The following is a 17,605-nucleotide window of genomic DNA, read 5'->3' on the forward strand; positions in this document are numbered from 1 at the left end:
CCTCCTGTATTTTTATCTGCTAAATCTGGTAACCCAAAACAGAGGCAGAGCTCTTAACCCCAGGAATGGTAAATCCTACCCTAGTCTTGGGGTAGCCCCAATTCTAAATCACTCATGATCTTTTCACTTGCCTTGGTTAACGATCGGTCTTACCCAAGTAGGATTAGCGAGATGAGGGGAAATCTACCAAGATGAAATGCCTTATGAGAAATCCGTGTGCTTTTCCATCTTCGGGATGCTTTGAAAACAGTGATCAGAGGTATAATAGTCATCTTTTTAGCAGAAGTCAAGAAACATGAAGAAAAAGAATCATCCAATCCAGTGATTCTCAAAGTGTGGCCCAGGGACTTTGGGATCCTTCAGGTCCTTTCAGGGGTCCTCAAGGTCATCTCCTATCTGTGTGAGACCAGAATTCCCTCAATCCTCCAACAAATGACCGTGGCCCAACAAATTGATTTCAGAAGAAGACTGGAGAATCTACTTGTTCTTTATTAAGCCAAAGATTAAAGAGATTCGCAAAACACTAATTTTCTCACAGATTTTCTTTTTATTTTGAAAGCATAGGGTTTTTTTTGTTTGTTTGTTTTTGTTTTTGTTTTTGTTTTCTTCATAAAAACATGTCAACATGTAATGGGCTTATCACTATTTTCAAATGAGCGAATAAATAATTTTTTAAATGTGTAAGTTCTCTTCCATGGTAAATATCAATAGATATAAACCACATAAACAAAAGCTCTTTGGGGATCCTCAAGAATCTTTAAGAATGTAAAGAGGTTTTGGACCAGGAATTCTGACCCAGACAGTAGCCTGACAGCAACTGATGAGGCTCAGTGGATGTCAATTGCCATAATCCTCTGGATTTCTTACGAGGAGAGAAATTAACCCCTGTTTGTTTGATAAGGAGTTGATCACAACTTGAAATGATTTATGAGCTAACTTAATAATGAGTAGTCATGGCTAATGCATTATTTAAAACTGATCAATTGAAAAGACAATTTTAATCACTCATGGTTATTGACTAGTAATAAAATGAAGTAATAAAAGGACAAGGTCACAAGCACATGAAATACATTTTGCAGATAGAAAGAACAGCACAAATCAAAATCTTTCAAAGGCACGAGAGGGTAACTGTAGAAAATTTGCCTCGTGATTTTCACGGACAGCCAGTCTGCCCACCTTTAGGGAGGTATCTCCATAATAAATATGCAGTATTTACATTAAATACATGGTATTAAATATAGAATAGTTAAAAACAAAGTAGCTGTTCCATAGTCCTGACCTAAGAAGTTTACCTTGAAAGCTTTTAAGCCTTATTTAGACTCTTTGATCTTGAAGCTTCTTAATTATGGATACCAGGTTTGTGCTCTTTTTTCCATTGCATTTAACTTTCTGAGCTCCTTAATTTTGACACATAATACTTACCTTATTCTTGTAAAACACCTGTGACTTCCCTTAAGCTCTCGCCCTTTCCACCTGTGCCTTTGTTCACTGAGCACCCATTTGCACAGTATTCACGATAAGACAAGTGTTGCCAAATTGTTGCATGAAGTATTCTTGATTCTTCTCCGTTTTAAGAACAAAGGCTTAACTTCCTGTCACCTCAACAACAGCAAAACAAAACAAAACAAAAACAAATACCTATGGTGCACATGCAGTTAGCAGCATTGAAGCTAATGTAAGTTATAAATTTGGTCTCTATTTGCATGAAACTACGGATTAAGGTTTTAGGGGCATAGAGAGAAGGATAAAAAGTCTTGGATTCAGGTTGCTGTGCTTCTAAAAACCATCTAACAGTATGAAATGCTGCCTTAGGCCATTAAACTGATGAAAGTAAACCACTGTCAATATGTTTTTACAGTTATTCTGGAAGGAACATACAACCACTGCATTCAAACTGTAAATGCTTGTTGGTAAAATGTAGTCAATCTGGCATTAAATGAAAAATTGTCAGCTAGCTTTTTCTATTCAGAGAGCCCTGTAGCCTTCAAGGACTACTTTAAAAGAGGAATTAATGGCTGTCTTTAATTTTGCATTTTTAAAAAGATTTTAATTAATTGATTGATTGATTATTTATTTATTTATTTAGAGCAAGAGAAGGGGCAGAGGGAAGGGGAGAAGCAGACTCCCCACCGAGCAGGGAGCCCAATGCAGGGCTCAGTCCCAGGACCTCGAGATCATGAACAGGGCCAGAGGCAGACGCTTAACCAACTGAGCTACCCAGTACCCCATTACTTTTGCATTCTAAAATAATTTTCATAGACGAGTCACACTCCTTCCCATGTGCTAATAAGAAATCTTGGTAAAGCTGGACTTCAATCTTTTATGAACACTGTGGTAAAATACACGTAACATGGAATTTCCATCTTAACCATTTTTAAGTGTACAGTCTCGTAGTCGTGTGACCAATCTCCGGAATTTCTGTATCTTACTTACAAAACTGAAACTCTCCACTCATTGAACAATAAGTACCTGTCTTTCCCTTCCCCCATGCCCCTGGCAACCACCATCCTGCTTTCTATGTATGTGACTATTCTAGATACCTCATAGCAGTAAAACCATACAATATTTACTATCTTGTGACTGATTTATTTTAGCATAATGTCCCCAAGATTCATCCATGTTACAGTATGTGTCAGAATTTCTTCCCTTTTAAAAAACTTCAGTCCTCTATTGTATTATTGTAAAGGCCTGTTTTAGGCTACATTGGTATCAGTAAGAAGGAAGAGAGAGAAATATACTGTTTTAAAATAGTGGTTTTCTGGGACGCCTGGGTGGCTCAGTTGGTTAAGCAGCTGCCTTCGGCTCAGGTCATGATCCCAGCAGAAGGTCATGATCAATTAGTGCTATTATTGCAACAGAACCCCAACAAGTTTCACAGGTGATGACTTCTATAAGGTAAGGTAATTTCAAATATGAGAGTTGGGCTCAATTTTGCTACTCTACGTTGAGAGACTCTGAAATCATAGCAAAGCACAGCCAAGAACCATAATCCTCGAGGATTATGTGTTTCCAGCACATTTCCAAGCACCGACTGCTCTCCTCTCCAGAGTTCATGTCCTCCAGAGCTACACGTGCCAGAATGGCCTGGCATGGCTGATTTGGGGTACTTCCATGAAAGAATGCCATAGAATCCAAGGATGAAATGACTCTCAGTTGTGATTTTTGAGCTTTCTGCCTCTCTGGAAATCAGCAGGCTTCTAGTCGCTCCATTTCTTGTGCAGCAGCAAATACAGAATGAAATGCTCATGTTGTCATTCAGAAATTAAGCATCTCCTAGAGGATCCCCAAGAGGGGTGCACATCAGTATTTAACAACCTGCGAGTCCAATCACAGGAACGGCTTGGAATAATCTGTTCCTCACTGCTCAAAGACCTCAAGCCCTCTCAAAAGTCAGAGCTTGTCAAATGAGGAAATTAAAAAGCTGCATCGCATTCAGCTAGCTGTTTCATTTTCGTTGAGGGGCAGAGCTCTCTCTTCTCTGAGGTACCCTGTGTTAGCTTAGCATGCATATTAGTGTGCCACAGTGTCTAAGGAGAAGAGTCTCTCTGCCGGGCCCGGGGCTGATGTGGCTTCAGCGCTTACGAGCTGTGTGATGCTTTGCAAGCTCTTCGACCTCTCTCTGCGTCTACTTCCTCAGCTGCAAATTAGAGATAATAATGGAACCCATCTCATTATGGGCTGTTGGCAGGACAAAATGACTACGTGTTAGCAAAGTGCCTGACAAACAGGAGGCCTATTAAAGGGGTTTTCTACCATTATTACTTCTTTCTCATTTACATTTTGTTGAAGATTTTATTTTTAAGTAATCTCAGCACAACCCTGAGATCGAGAGTCACAAGCTCTACCGACTTAGCCAACCAGGCACCCCAAATGCTCATGGGTGTTTTTTTAAGCTGACGTACTTTTTTGTCTCTAGTAATCTCTACATCCAATGGGGGTGGGGGTTGCTCAAACTCACGACCCTGAAATCAAGGGTCGCGTGCCCTCCGGTCTGAATCAGCCAGATGCCCCTCATTTACATTGTTAACTTGGAGATAGACCCAGCTGTGTATGATGTAAATTTTTGGTCTTATTTTGGTAGCAAACTGTACATAATATAAAATTGACTCTTCTAACCGTGTTTAAGTGCACAGTTCAGTGGCATTAAGTACACTCATGTTACTGTGCAGCCATCACCACAATCTTACTCTGAAACGTCTTCATCATCCCACAGAAACTGCACCCATTAAGCAGCAACTCCCCATTCTTCCCTTCTCCCAGCCCCTGGAAACCAGGATTGTACTTTTTCTCCATGAATTAGACTACTGTAGGTACGAGCTATAAATGGAATCACACAGTATTTTCCTTTCGTGACTGGCTTATTTCACTTAGCCTAATGTCCTTCATGTAAGGGCATGTATTAGAATTTCATTCCTTTTTACGGCTGAATAATTTTCAATTATATGTGTAGACCACATTTTGTTTATCCATTCATCCCTTGATGGACCTTTGAATTAATTAATTCTACCTTTCGACTATTGTGAAGCCTGCTTAAGATTTTCTCCCTCTGCCCCTAACCCCTTCTTTAAAAAAAAAAAAAAATTTATAGCCATACTTTATTTAAAACCATAATTTATTTAAAATAAATTTATAGGGGCACCTGGGTGGCTCAGTGGGTTAAGCCTTTGCCTTCAGCTCGGGTCATGGTCCCAGAGTCCTGGGATCGAGCCCCATATCAGGCTCCCTGCTCAGCAGGAAACCTGCTTTTCCCTCTCCCACTCCCCTGTTTGTATTCCCTCTCTCTCTGTGTCTCTCTCTGTCAAATAAATAAATAAAATCTTTTGAAAATTAAAAAAAAATAAATTTATAAGGTGTACTAATCTGGGTGTGAAGGGCTGTCTCCTTGTAATTTTTTTTTTTTAAGATCTATTTATTTAAGGACACCTGTGTGGCTCAGCTGGTTAAGCCACTGCCTTCGCTCAGGTCATGATCCCAGGGTTCTGGGATCGAGTCACACATGGGGTTCCTTGCTCAGCGGGGAGCCTGCTTCTCTCTCTGCCTCTGCCTACCACTCTGCCTGCTTGTGATGTCTCTCTCTCTCTCTGACAAATAAATAAATAAAATCTAAAAAAAAAAAAAAAAAGATTTATTTATTTATTTATTTTGGAGAAAGGGCGGGGAGAGGCAGAGGGAGAGGGGGAACACCAAGCAGACTCCCCACTGAGCATGGAGCCCAACGTAGGGCTTGAAACCATGACCCTGAGATCATGACCCGAGCTGAAACCAAGAGCCAGACTTTCAACCGGCTGAGCCACCGAGGCACCTCTCTTCTTGTAACTTTGATTTGCATTTTCCTAATGATTACTGATGTTGAGCATCTTTTCGTGTGTGTATTGGCCATTTGTATGTCTTCTTTGGTGTAACGTAACTTTTTAAAAACACATTTCCTAATTATCAACCTTATATCTTTATCAGACTTAATCTGTTAGCATGTCATGAATATCTTCTCCTATGCCTCAGACACATGTGTTCCTGGCATAGATCAATAACAAGCCCAGTTGGGTTTTATTTTTGATTCACCCCATTGTGATGGAGAGAGCCAAGGTGATCATGGAAAGGAAGTCTCTTGTGCGGAGGCAGTCAGACGGGGGCTTTCCCAGGCAGCCCAGGACTGAAAGTGGTTCCCTTCCTGCTGAAACCCTTCCAGTTGCCACAGCCCTTGCAGAAGGCAAGGTTGCCAGGATTCATGGGCATTTCCTGGCAACTGCAGCAAGGACTTTGCAGAATTAGGGTCACGTATGTTATAACAAGAGCCTAAAAAATACCATTCTTTGATACTCTGTACTTTAAATCTGCACTCTGAGCAATTCCAGACATGGGAACAAAGGATTCCCTGCAATGAGAGCTTCTGCTCTGACAATAGAAAGTAATGGGATCATCGCTGGTTGAAGGATAGATCTGAAGGCAGGTACAGGCAGATCTGAACAGACAAGAGATTGGCTCAGAACCAAGGCAGACACATTTCCCTTAGGTCTTACCAATATCTGAAGGATACAGGACCCCAGCATAATTTATTCATACATTGATTCATCAAATATGAACACACAGCCTCCTATGGGCCAGGTATTGTTTTAGGCTCCCAGTGGTGAACAAAATAGCTCCCTATAATCTTACACTTATATTTCATTGGAAGATCTAAGATTACAGGGACCGATATAAATGAGCAAAAATATAATGTTTGAGCTGGAGATAAGTGCTATGTAGAGAATAGAAAAATTGGAGTCATATTTAATTTAGCTATAAATTATTATAACTCTATACATACTAAATAATTATACCTAAGCGATATCTGTACATAGGTTATTCCAGAATATGGATTCAAGTAGCTAATCTTCCTCCTGTGTTTCACAGCCCTACAGTAAAGAATGTCCACAAGTATTTTTAAAGAGAGTGACCTGGACCCAAGAGCCAGCCTATGCCCAGAGTGTATGTGCCAGGCAAGCAGCTCTCAGAATGGAGCCTGATATTAAAAAAATAATGGAGTAGTAGATGCACTGTTAAGTGAGAAAGGAACAATTGAAAATAAAATTTTCTCAAGAAAATGAGAAGACTAGCCATTGACCGGGAGAAAACACTTGCAAAATAAAATCTAATTAAGTGCTATGATCTAAAATATATAAAAAATTCTTAAAACTCAATAAAAAAAACAAACAGCCTGCTTTTAAAAAATGGGCCAGGGGCACCTGAGTGCCCAGCTGGTTAAGCATCTGACTCGTGGTTTTGGCTTAGGTCATGATCTCAGTGTTGTGGGTCAAGCCTGGCATTGGGCTCTGCGGTCAGTGAGCAACTTGCTTAAGCTTCTATCTCTTCCTAAGGAGCCTGGGTGGCTCAGTCATTAAGCGTCTGCCTTTGGCTCAGGTCATGATCCCAGGGTCCTGGGTTTGAGCCCCGCATGGGGCTCCCTGCTCAGCAGGAAGCCTGCTTCTTCTCCCTCTCTCGATCCCCCTGCCTGTGTTCCCCTTCCTGCTGTGGCTCTCTCTGTCAAATAAATAAACAAAATCTTTAAAAAAAAAAAAAAAAAGATTCTCTCTCTCCCTCTCCTTCCACCCCTCCCCCTGCTCACACAGGCATGCTCTCTGTCTCTAAAATAAATAAAAATCTTTAAACAAAATAAAGAAAGTAAAAAATTAAAAATGGGTCAAGACCTTAACAGACACCCTACCTCCGATGCCAATCACAAGTCCAGGTTATCACCTGTGTTTCTGACCGATTGCCTATAAACTGGAGGTTCTCACCCTTCTCTCTTCAGAAGTGAGAGAGAGTGGGGAGGGAAGCACGGAGGGAGAGAGCAGGGAGTCTGACCTGGGGCTCAATCTCAAGACCCTGGGATCACGACTTGAGCCAAAACCAAGAGCTGGACACTTAACTGACTGTGCTACCCAGGTGTCCCTCACCACTCTCTCTTTGGATTCAATTACGTTGTTAGAGCTGCTCAAAGAACTCAGGAAAATAGTTGACTTACCACTTACCCATTTATTGTAAGAGGATTTGATAAAGGATACAGATGAGCATCCAGACAGAGGAGATACGCAGGGCGAGGTATGTGGGAAGGGGAGTGGAATGTCTGTCCCTCTCTGGGCACTGCTCTCCCCACACCTCCACGGGCATGCTCCAACCTGGAAGCTCTTCGGGATTTTTATGGAGGCTTCTTCACCTAGGCATGATCGACCCTTCATCCATTTCCAGCCCTTCTCTCCTCCCTGGAGAATAGGTTGTGGGGCTGAAAATCACAAGCTTCTAATAATGGCTTGATTTTTCTGGTGTCCAGCCCCCTTCCAGAAACCCACCAAGAGTTGCCTCATTAGAACAAAAGACACTCCTATCACCCAGGAAATGCCAAGAGACTTACAAGTCTTGTATCGGGATTGGGGGTAAAAGACCGAATATTAGAACAAACGATGCTCCCATGCTCTTATCACTTAGGAAATTACAAGGGTTTTTCAAAGCTCTGTGCCAGGAAGCAGGGGCTGAAGCCAGTGCATGTATTTTCTATTATCTCACAACTACACACCTATTAGGATGGCCAAAATCCAAAACATTGACAGCACCAAAAGCTGGCAAGGACGTGGAGTAACAGGAAGAGAAAGCTAGTGGGAATGAAAAAAAAAATAGTACAGCTACATTAGGAGACAGTTTGGCAGTTTCTTACAAAACTAAACATACTCTTGCCATAAGATCCAATAATCACATTCCTTGGTATTTACCCAAATGAACTGAAAACTTATGTCCACACAAAAATCTGCACATGGATGTTTATAGCAGCTTTTTTCATAATTGCTGAGAATTGGAAGCAACTAAGATGTTCTTTAACAGGTGAGTGGATGAATAAACTGGTACATACAATGGAATATTATTCAGTGCTAAAAAGAAATAAGTTATCAAGCCATGAAAAGACATGGAGGAAACTTAAAGGCATATTACTAAGTGAAAGGAGCCAATCTGAAAAGGCTACATACTATGTGATTCCAACTCTATGACATTCTGGAAAAGACAAAACTATGGAGAGAGTAAAAAGATCACTGGCTGGCAGTGGGTAGGGAGAAGGGAGGGATAAATAAACAGAGCATAGAGGATTCTTTGGGGCAATGACTCTATTCCGTATGACACTACAATGGTACATACATGTCATTACACCTTTGTCAAAGCCTATAGAATGTACAACATCAAGAGTGAACACTAAGGTAACTCTGGGTGATAATGATGTATCAGTTTGGGTTCATCAATCATAAGACATGTACCGCTCCAGCTGGGAGTGTTGATAGTGGGGGAGATTCTGAGAGCAGGATGGAGGAATATGGGAACTGTCTATACTTTTCACTCAATTTTGCAATGAGCCTAAAGCTGCTCTAAAAAATAAAGTTTACTAATTAAACAACAACAACAACACAGTAGCTGAATTCCTAGCCAGCATAAATAGAACGTTTGAGATTTTCACAGAAAAACATGCCTGAATATACAAAGAACACAGCAAAGCGAATAATAATGTGCTTCATTATTGGCTGATGATCAGCCAATAATTAACATCCTCTGCCACTCTCTACCTAGCAAGCCCCGCCCTAAAAGCTTTTAGTTAGATTCCTACCGACTGATGAGGTCGATACTTGCACAGTGATTGTAGAAAGTAGAATTTCACTTCAAAACATGTACTGAGATTGAATAACACACTGTGTTTTTAAGGATGGGGGGGGAACGCACTGCCATGCCTAGTTGGCTCCACTTTCCCAGAAGGCTGCATGACACTCTCGATCAATCTTTTGAGCCCTTTGGCCCAACAGTTGTGGTTCTAAGAATGTATCTTACAGATATATTCACAGATATAGCAGATTCATCCATAATTACCCCAAACTGGAAACAACCCAACATCTTATGACCGGTAAATGAATAAACTGTGGTATATCCACATAGTGGACTATAACTCAGTAATAAGGAACACAGATAAATCTCAGTTGTGCTCAGTGAAAGAAACCAGACCTGAAAGTCTACATCCTATAGAATTCCGTTTATACGACATTTTGGAAAAGGCAAAATACAGATCAGATCAGTGGTTGCCAGGGACTGGGAAGAAATGCTGGGGACTGTCCACAAAGGTGTACTTGGACTTCTGGAGTGATGGAACTTTATGCATCTACCCAAATTCATAGTGTTGTACACATAGAAGGGTGAAATATACTGCATATGTTACCTCAATCATCTTGACTTTTTAAAAAAATACTGAAAATATCGGTATCATCAGTGAAGGGTTAGGTAAATTATGGTACAGACATTAAAAAAGTACTGTGGTCCTTCCAAAGAAGATGGAGTTCTAAACATATACATAAATAATAATTGAGATGTTTAGATAGAAATTCTTAAAAGCACAGTCCAGTAGAACTTCAAGGAAGGGAGAGAACTAAGGATTTATTTATATCTACGTGGCATACCTCTGAAAAGAAACACACAAAAGTACACACAAAAGTTGCCCCTGGGGAGGAGGACTGGGTGACTAGAAGTCAGAGACTTACTTTTTTTAATCCACACACTGATTTCAATTTAAATCTTTAATTACATGCATGAAAATTTAAATTTTAAATTCTCAAAAATTTAAAATTTAAACTCAAAAAATTTAAATTTAAAAATTTTAAAATTTAAAAATTACTACACGTCACCAGCTACGTGCAGTAAAGCCAGAGAAGGGCTTTACTTCTCTTGGCCCCATTGATTATTCCCTTCCTGTTGCCTGGGGCCTCTCTGGTATATCCTCCAGTTCTGTCGAGGGTCTCCAGTGGGACGGAGCCCCACGTGCCCAGAGTGAGAACCAGCTCACTAACTCACCATTGCATTGTTTTCATCTCCTTCCTAATCTCCTTCTTAGAAGAACCCCTGACTCCAGTTTCCTGGAATTCTTTTCCAAATAAACTACTCACATGCAGAATTAATAAATAAATTAATTAAATGCATGGAAAAGTTGCACATTTGTTTTAAAATTATGATTAGAATTTATTAATGTTAGCATGCACATAGAAGAAAAGTAGCAGACTAGGCAAATTTTCCCTGTGGCTCAGATGGAAGGCTCTGGAGTCAAGGTGGTCAGTCTCAATCCTACCTTTGGCATCTTCTGGCTATGATGGTGAGTAAGCTATGCCCTCTGTATTTCCTTTCTTTTATCCGGAAGATGGTGAGAATAATAGCATTTCCCTTACATGATTGTCTGAGTGTTAGGCCTGAAAATACATGTAAATCACTTAGAGCTCAATAAACAGATACATATGTAAGCAAACAAATAAATGCTAATTAATATTATTTTCCATTCTCTTAAGGATAATGGTCATTAAGGGGATTATATATGTCCGAAATACAAAAACTTTATATCATGAACATGTATTTCTTTTACAATTAAAAAAGTTAAGGGGCGCCTGGGTGGCTCAGTGGGTTGAGACCTCTGCCTTCGGCTCAGGTCATGATCCCAGGGTCCTGGGATTGAGTCCCACATCAGGCTCTCTGCTCAGCGGGGATCCTGCTTCCCCCTCTCTCTCTGCCTGCCTCTCTGCCTACTTGTGATCTCTCTCTGTCAAATAAATAAATAAAATCTTAAAAAAAAAAAGTTAAAGAATAGGAGCTATGCAAAGTGTATTTCTGTTCGGGTCTTCTCTCTGTTCTAACCTTTGCTGCTCAAAAATTGGCCTGGAGGGGCCCCTGAGTAGCTCAGTTAGTTGGGCAACTGCCTTTGGCTCAGGTCATGACCCTGGAGCCGCAGGATCAAGTCCTGCATCTGGCTCCCTGCTCATGGCGAGTCTGCTTCTCCCTTTACCTTGCCCCTTCTCGTGCTCTCTCTCATTATCCCCCTCTCAAATAAATAAATAAAATCTTAAAAAAAAAATTGACCTGGAGAGGAGCTGCAGCTTTTCCTGAGATCTAACTGGAAATGTAGAATTTAGGACCCAGCCCAGACCTCCTAATCAGAGTCAACTGGTAAATAGGCCCCAGACTGTTTGAAGCATAGCAACATTGAGGGAAGGTTCTCGCATAGCCCTGTGACCACAAAAGAGTCAAACCATGATTTACATGGAACTCACATTATCTTAAAAATTATGAGATGATGGGGCACCGGGGTGGCTCAGTGGGTTAAAGCCTCTGCCTTTGGCTCAGATCATGATCCCAGGGTCCTGGAGTCGAGCCCCGCATCGGGCTCTCTGCTCAGCAGGGAGCCTGCTTCCCTTCCTCTCTCTCTGGCTGCCTTCTACCTACCTGTGATCTCTGTCTGTCAAATAAATAAACAAAATCTTCAAAAAAATTATGAGATGAAATACACTTTATTTAGTGCTTTTTCTTTTTTTTAACACACATGCTGGGTTTAGAGTCCTATATTTGTCTTTAAATAAAATATTGAGGGTACCTGGGTGGCTCAGTCAGTTAAGCAGCTGACTCTTGATTTTGGCTGAGGTCATGGTCTGTGGGTCGTGGAATCAGGCCAATGTTGGGCTCCTTGGGCAGTATGGAGTCTACTTAGGATTCTCCCCCCTTCTCCCTCTACCCCCTCTGCTTGTGCTCTCTCTCTCTCTCTCTCAATAAATAAATAAATAATCTTTTAAAAAATAAATAAACCAAACAATAGCTTCAAAACTTAAAAATATTATCCCTATTTAGACCTATATATTTTTAACTCTTCATGGATATTGTTTTTCCAAAATTTTATTTTTCTGACTGAATTAACCTTTTTTTAAAAAAGATTTATTTATTCAGTTGAGAGAGAGAGAGAGAGAAAAAGCATGTGTGTGCCCACATGTGGCGAGGAGGGGCAGAGGAAAGAGAAACCTAAGCTAACTCCGCATTGAGCATGGAGACCGAGGCGTGGGGTAATGCGATCTCAGGACTCTGAGATCATGACCCAAGTCAAAACTAAGAATCTGCGTCTTAACTGACTAGGCCACCAGGCACCCCCTGACTGAATTAACTTATAAGAAACTCTAAAATGTATTTTTGTGATTATTTTAAGATCCTTGTATAGAACTTGGAATTTAAAAGTTCTTGAAAATCAACGATCATCTCAATAAAATTTTCATTTCCTTTTTACATAAAACTATATTAAATATACAATGCGGTTCTACTTTTGTTTTAGAAATGCATCTGAATGTAGATGCGTGTTTGTATATAGTATACTGTGCTGGCCACGTGTAAAGGTCTTATAAGATATGTGTTTTAAACCCAGCCCCCACATTCTTCGTTATTTTTCCCACTGACAGTGGGGTCCCCTTCCCCTCAAATCTGGATGAGCCTGTGGCTGTTTGGGCCCATACAGTGTGGGGGCAGTGATACTAGATGGATTCTGAAGTCAATTCATAATAAGTCATGGAGCTTCTGTCTGGTTCTCTTGGAACACTCTCCAGAAGTTTACTCTTAAGACATTTCTCAGAACAAGATGCCGCGCTGTGCAAGGTCCAAACCATATGCACATGGCAGCAAGGCTGAATTTAGATGCTCAGACTCCAGTCAGAACCCCAGCCATGTCCAGCCTTCAGGTCATCCCAGCTCCATCAGTAGACATGTGAGTGAAGAAGCCACCAGATGATTCCAGCCCAGCTAGTAAGTCACCAGCAGTTCTGTCAGCTAAGGCGCTGGAGCAGACAGCCGCTCCACTCTGAACTCCTGAATTCCTCTGTCTGAATTTCCAAATTCCACACAGAATCTGTGCATCATGAAGTGTGTTTTGTCACTAGCTTTGGGGTAGTGTGTTATGCAGCAATGGATAATTATACACAAAATAAACAACAGATAACTAAATGCCAAAGTAGCAAAAACGGGATTTAGAAAGTTTTCTTCTTTGTATTTTCAATGTCTCTGCCTAAATATATATTATGTATAGGCCAAACAGTGTTTTACAAAGAATTTCACTTACAAAAATACTCATAGGTCTGCTCTCTCCAAGATTGGCTTCCCGCATCTTATCCAAAGTCTCTGCCCAAGAGAAATTCCAGAAAGAAATCTCCAAAGAAAAACTCTGAGTCTCCAAACTAAGAATGGAAAACCACGAAGACTGACCTGTGGGTCATAAATAATCTTGCAATTATTATTTTCACCCACATTAAATTTACTTTCTTTTTTCTTAAGAACCCAAATGAGGAAGTTTCTTTCTTCACAGATTTTGAAGACTACCTAACAGTTGCTGAGATGGACGACTCCTACTGTTCATGCAGCAAGAAGAAAATTACAAAGGTACGTTTAGCATGGGAAATGCCACCAATTAATTACACAAACAAGTTGGAACAGGCTCAAATTATGTGAAGAATGTGTACAAGCCTGTAAACTGACTTTAATTACTACCCAAACCACCCAAAGGGGGGAATTAGTGGATCAGGTTTAGAGCAAGAGCTTGGCAGACATTTTTTATATTTAAAAATAACTTACACTTGTTAAGCACTTAACAACTTAAAGATCGCTCTCAGATAGGCCATCACAGTAAGCCTCACACCAACCCAGTATTAGGAGCAACATTTTAGAGACTTTTAGAAACTGTGAGCGGCCCAAGGTCCTACACAGATGTAGGAATCCACAAACTGGAAGGGAACATTTCCTGGTGCCAGTTGTGTGGGCTGAAATTAAAAACCTATGGATTATCTGTCAGTCAGGGTCCTAGTCAAAAGCATGAGAAATCTGCTTTGGCTGATTTAAGAAAGGAAATCTATTGGAAGATACTGGGCACCTCAGGGGCTCTTCAGGATCTGTACTCCTACTGGGGCAGGGACCATAGCACTGGGGCTGCCCCTGGCTGCCTGACACTGGCCACTGGGCATTGATGCCAGAGACACTGTCCCTGGGACTCCAAACATCTGTCAGACTGCATTCTGCTGGATTTCTTCTTCACACTGTAATATTCATCTCAGAGTCTGGGGTATGTGTCCTGAGTGTTTGGTGCTGTGCCTCAGCCCCAGCTACAAGAGGCTCAGAAAGGGCATTTCTGGGATATTTAGCTTCTAGAGCCTGACCTGTTGCAGATTCCTCTGTCACAGGTGGTTCATGGGATGGAAGGACAGAAGGACTCAATGGCCTCTGCCCATGATGAACACCTCCCACTTCTCTCAGAAGGAAACCGAAGTTGGTATGAGTTTTGCACCTACGTGAACCTGCTGACACCTTGTTTGTGCAAATGATGACTAGATAACAATTAATAAATTATTATATATATATACACAAATAAACTAGATAATAAATTTATGGCCATATGATGCCATTTTTATTGGACAAATAATAATGTAATTTTTTTCAATGTCTATCATCCATCAGGCATCATCTGGCGGCAGGTTTACTATATAAAGCTAAAGAAGGATCAAGGTATTATACTTAATTTTGTTTTTGTAATTTCGTATTCTTAAAAAGGAGACCTCCAAATTATATAAGCTTCTGGCCTGACAAAACCTGGATCCACCTCAGAGAAGCCTACTAGGCTCTAATTTTCACAACTATGCAAGATAGGGAATAGAGACAAACAATTTATTACTATTCATGATCACCTGCACACATGCCTATACCCACACCCTCTTTTCTAAAAGAGGAGGCTCCTTTGTTTGCTGAGGTAGTCCAGCTCAATTATATTTCCCAGCCTCCCTTGCAGTTATATGACTCAGTTAGCTTTTGCTGCATAACAAATGACCCTAAAGCTTGCTGGATTAAAACCAGAGATGTACCACTCAGATTGTTTTTCAAGGGACAACTCACTGCTTGACAGGAAGAAGTAGAGTTGGCTGGCAGTCTTCAAACTGGTGGTTCTCCTCTCAGGGTAGCACCCACCCGATGCCAGAACAAGGCTGTGGTATAAAAGTCTAGCCATTTCGGTCCAGTTCAGGATTTGGCTAACAGGCAACCTTTGCAGTGGGAGCCCTTGATGGAGACTTGTCAGGGGCATGATGCTCTGGTGGCTCCTCCCCTTTTCCCTCCCCCAGCCACACCCGGCTTCCTTCCCTTTTCCTTTCACAGGTATTTTCCATTTCTGACTCCATCTCAGCACCAGCTTCCCAGAGAACCCAGCATGCCAGGATCAATGATGTACTTCGTTCATAATTCCATAGGTCATCCACTGGATCCCGGGCTCCGCTGGGATGGGTCCTCACTGCTCCACATGGTCTCCCGTCCTGCAGCAGCCCAGCTGGATTTGTTCATTTGTTCACACAGCAGCTGGACAGGATTTCAAGAGAGAAAGTAGAAGTCCCCTTAGAGTCAAGGCTCTTAACTGTTTGTTACAATATCACATCTAATAGCAGAAATAATTCCAGAGGGGTGGAAACAAACCCTACCTCTTGATCGGAGGACCAGCAGAGTCACCCTGAAAAGGGTTTGATTTGGGGCAGAGTGAAGGGCTGTGGCCAATTTGCAAACAGCCCCATTAGGTACGGTCAGGTGATTGGGTATCACCAATAAAATGGTAGCAGAAGTGAAAGGTGCAAGCTTGGGTCTTCCGACCAAGAGCTCTCCTTCCATCACGTTCTCTTCTCCTTTCCCTCCATCTGGAATCCATCTGATTTGATTACACATGTGATATCAATGCAGAGCAGAATGTAGCCTTAGGAAGAACCTGGGTTCTTGAATAACGAGGTGGAAGAGCTGCCCTGTTGAATAGCATCATTGACATCCTAGTTGTTAGGGAATAGAGACAGAAAGACAGGCCATTTTTGAATCACTTCATTTGGGGACTCTATGTTATAGTATCTTGTCAATGCCCCAACTAATGCATATGGAAATTGATGTAGGCACTGAAATCTGGGGGAAAGTGAAAATGTTTAGGAGGAGATTCAGAGAGCCTTGCTGCGTGTTGTGTAATGTAATCCTCCCCCCTTTTTTGTTTCTGAGGAACCTTCAGTCAAGGTCTTCATTACTTTTCAATGTAGATTTGCCCCCCGCCCCCGAAATGTCAATGTACTGAGCTGGATCTTAAGAAAGTCTGGAGAAATCCACAAGGACTACTCGCATGTGGATTACAGAATCATTATGCCATTTTCAGACGGGGCACTGAAGTTACACAGCAAATAACCGCTGAAAACAGTATTCCAATATTGACTTATCGGATCCCGAACCCGTTTCCCACCTAAACAGTTGGTACCTTGATTTTTCCCTTGTAAGTATAACAGAGGTTTTCTCCTCTGTGTTGTCATCTTTAGAGTGGGGAGAGAAACCTCTCGTTCTGTCCAGTGGTCGTGGTCGTAGGGATGCGTTACAGAAATGTGGCCAGGACTCCAAGACTAATATTCTCTTTGGAGGAAGAGAAGCAAGACAGTTCAGCCAAGTCATCATCTTGCCAAAATTACTCCTAGATAAAATTATGACTCATTTAGGATCTTTATTAATTAATTTGATGAGAACAGCCAGGCTGACGCCATCTATGCAATACGGTAAAGGCGGCTCCTGCTTCAGCCATAAATCAGGAGAGGAATAGGAGCAGGTTTAAAAGTGGCAAAATGCTTTAGACTCTGTCAGTCTTTGCCAGGGGCTTTGTTTCTGGTCAAAAGTGTAATACATTTAACAGTATTTTTATATCCCTTTGAGCAGTGTGGGGGTGTGTGTGTGTGTGTGTGTGAGTGTGCACGCCCACACAAAGGATTATATGGAAAATAATGACATTTTATAACTGTACTACTAGGTTAAGATTTAGTATCTTATACTTTTCTGCAACTGAGCAGGAGGAAAAAAAAAAGATCAAATGCGTGGCACTAAATTTTGCTTTCTAGTTCCAAATAACGGTTTTAAATCTCAGGTCTTAAACAGCAAGGGATTCAAAAAGAAATTTATATACATAATTAACTACATAACTTATTACCCTTGCCTGAATGTACACTTGATTAGTTTAGTGTTTCTTGAGTACAAGTTTTCAAGAAATAGTGCATTTGGTGAATTCAAACAGGAATAAATAAGGATAAGAAATTTACTGATGGCTTAATAAAAGCAAGAGTTTGCAAACATCTTCATATAATTCAAAACTATATTCACAGAAGTAATTCTTTTTGTACATTTCATGTAAAACATTTCAAGTAATAATGCTGTCAGAATTATTTCTCTTGGGCAAACCCTGAAAGTTAGTAGCTCCTCACTAAAACTTGAAGCT

The sequence above is a fragment of the Neovison vison genome, chromosome 13 (assembly GCF_020171115.1).
Source record: "Neovison vison isolate M4711 chromosome 13, ASM_NN_V1, whole genome shotgun sequence".
Classification (NCBI taxonomy): Eukaryota; Metazoa; Chordata; class Mammalia; order Carnivora; family Mustelidae; genus Neogale; species Neogale vison.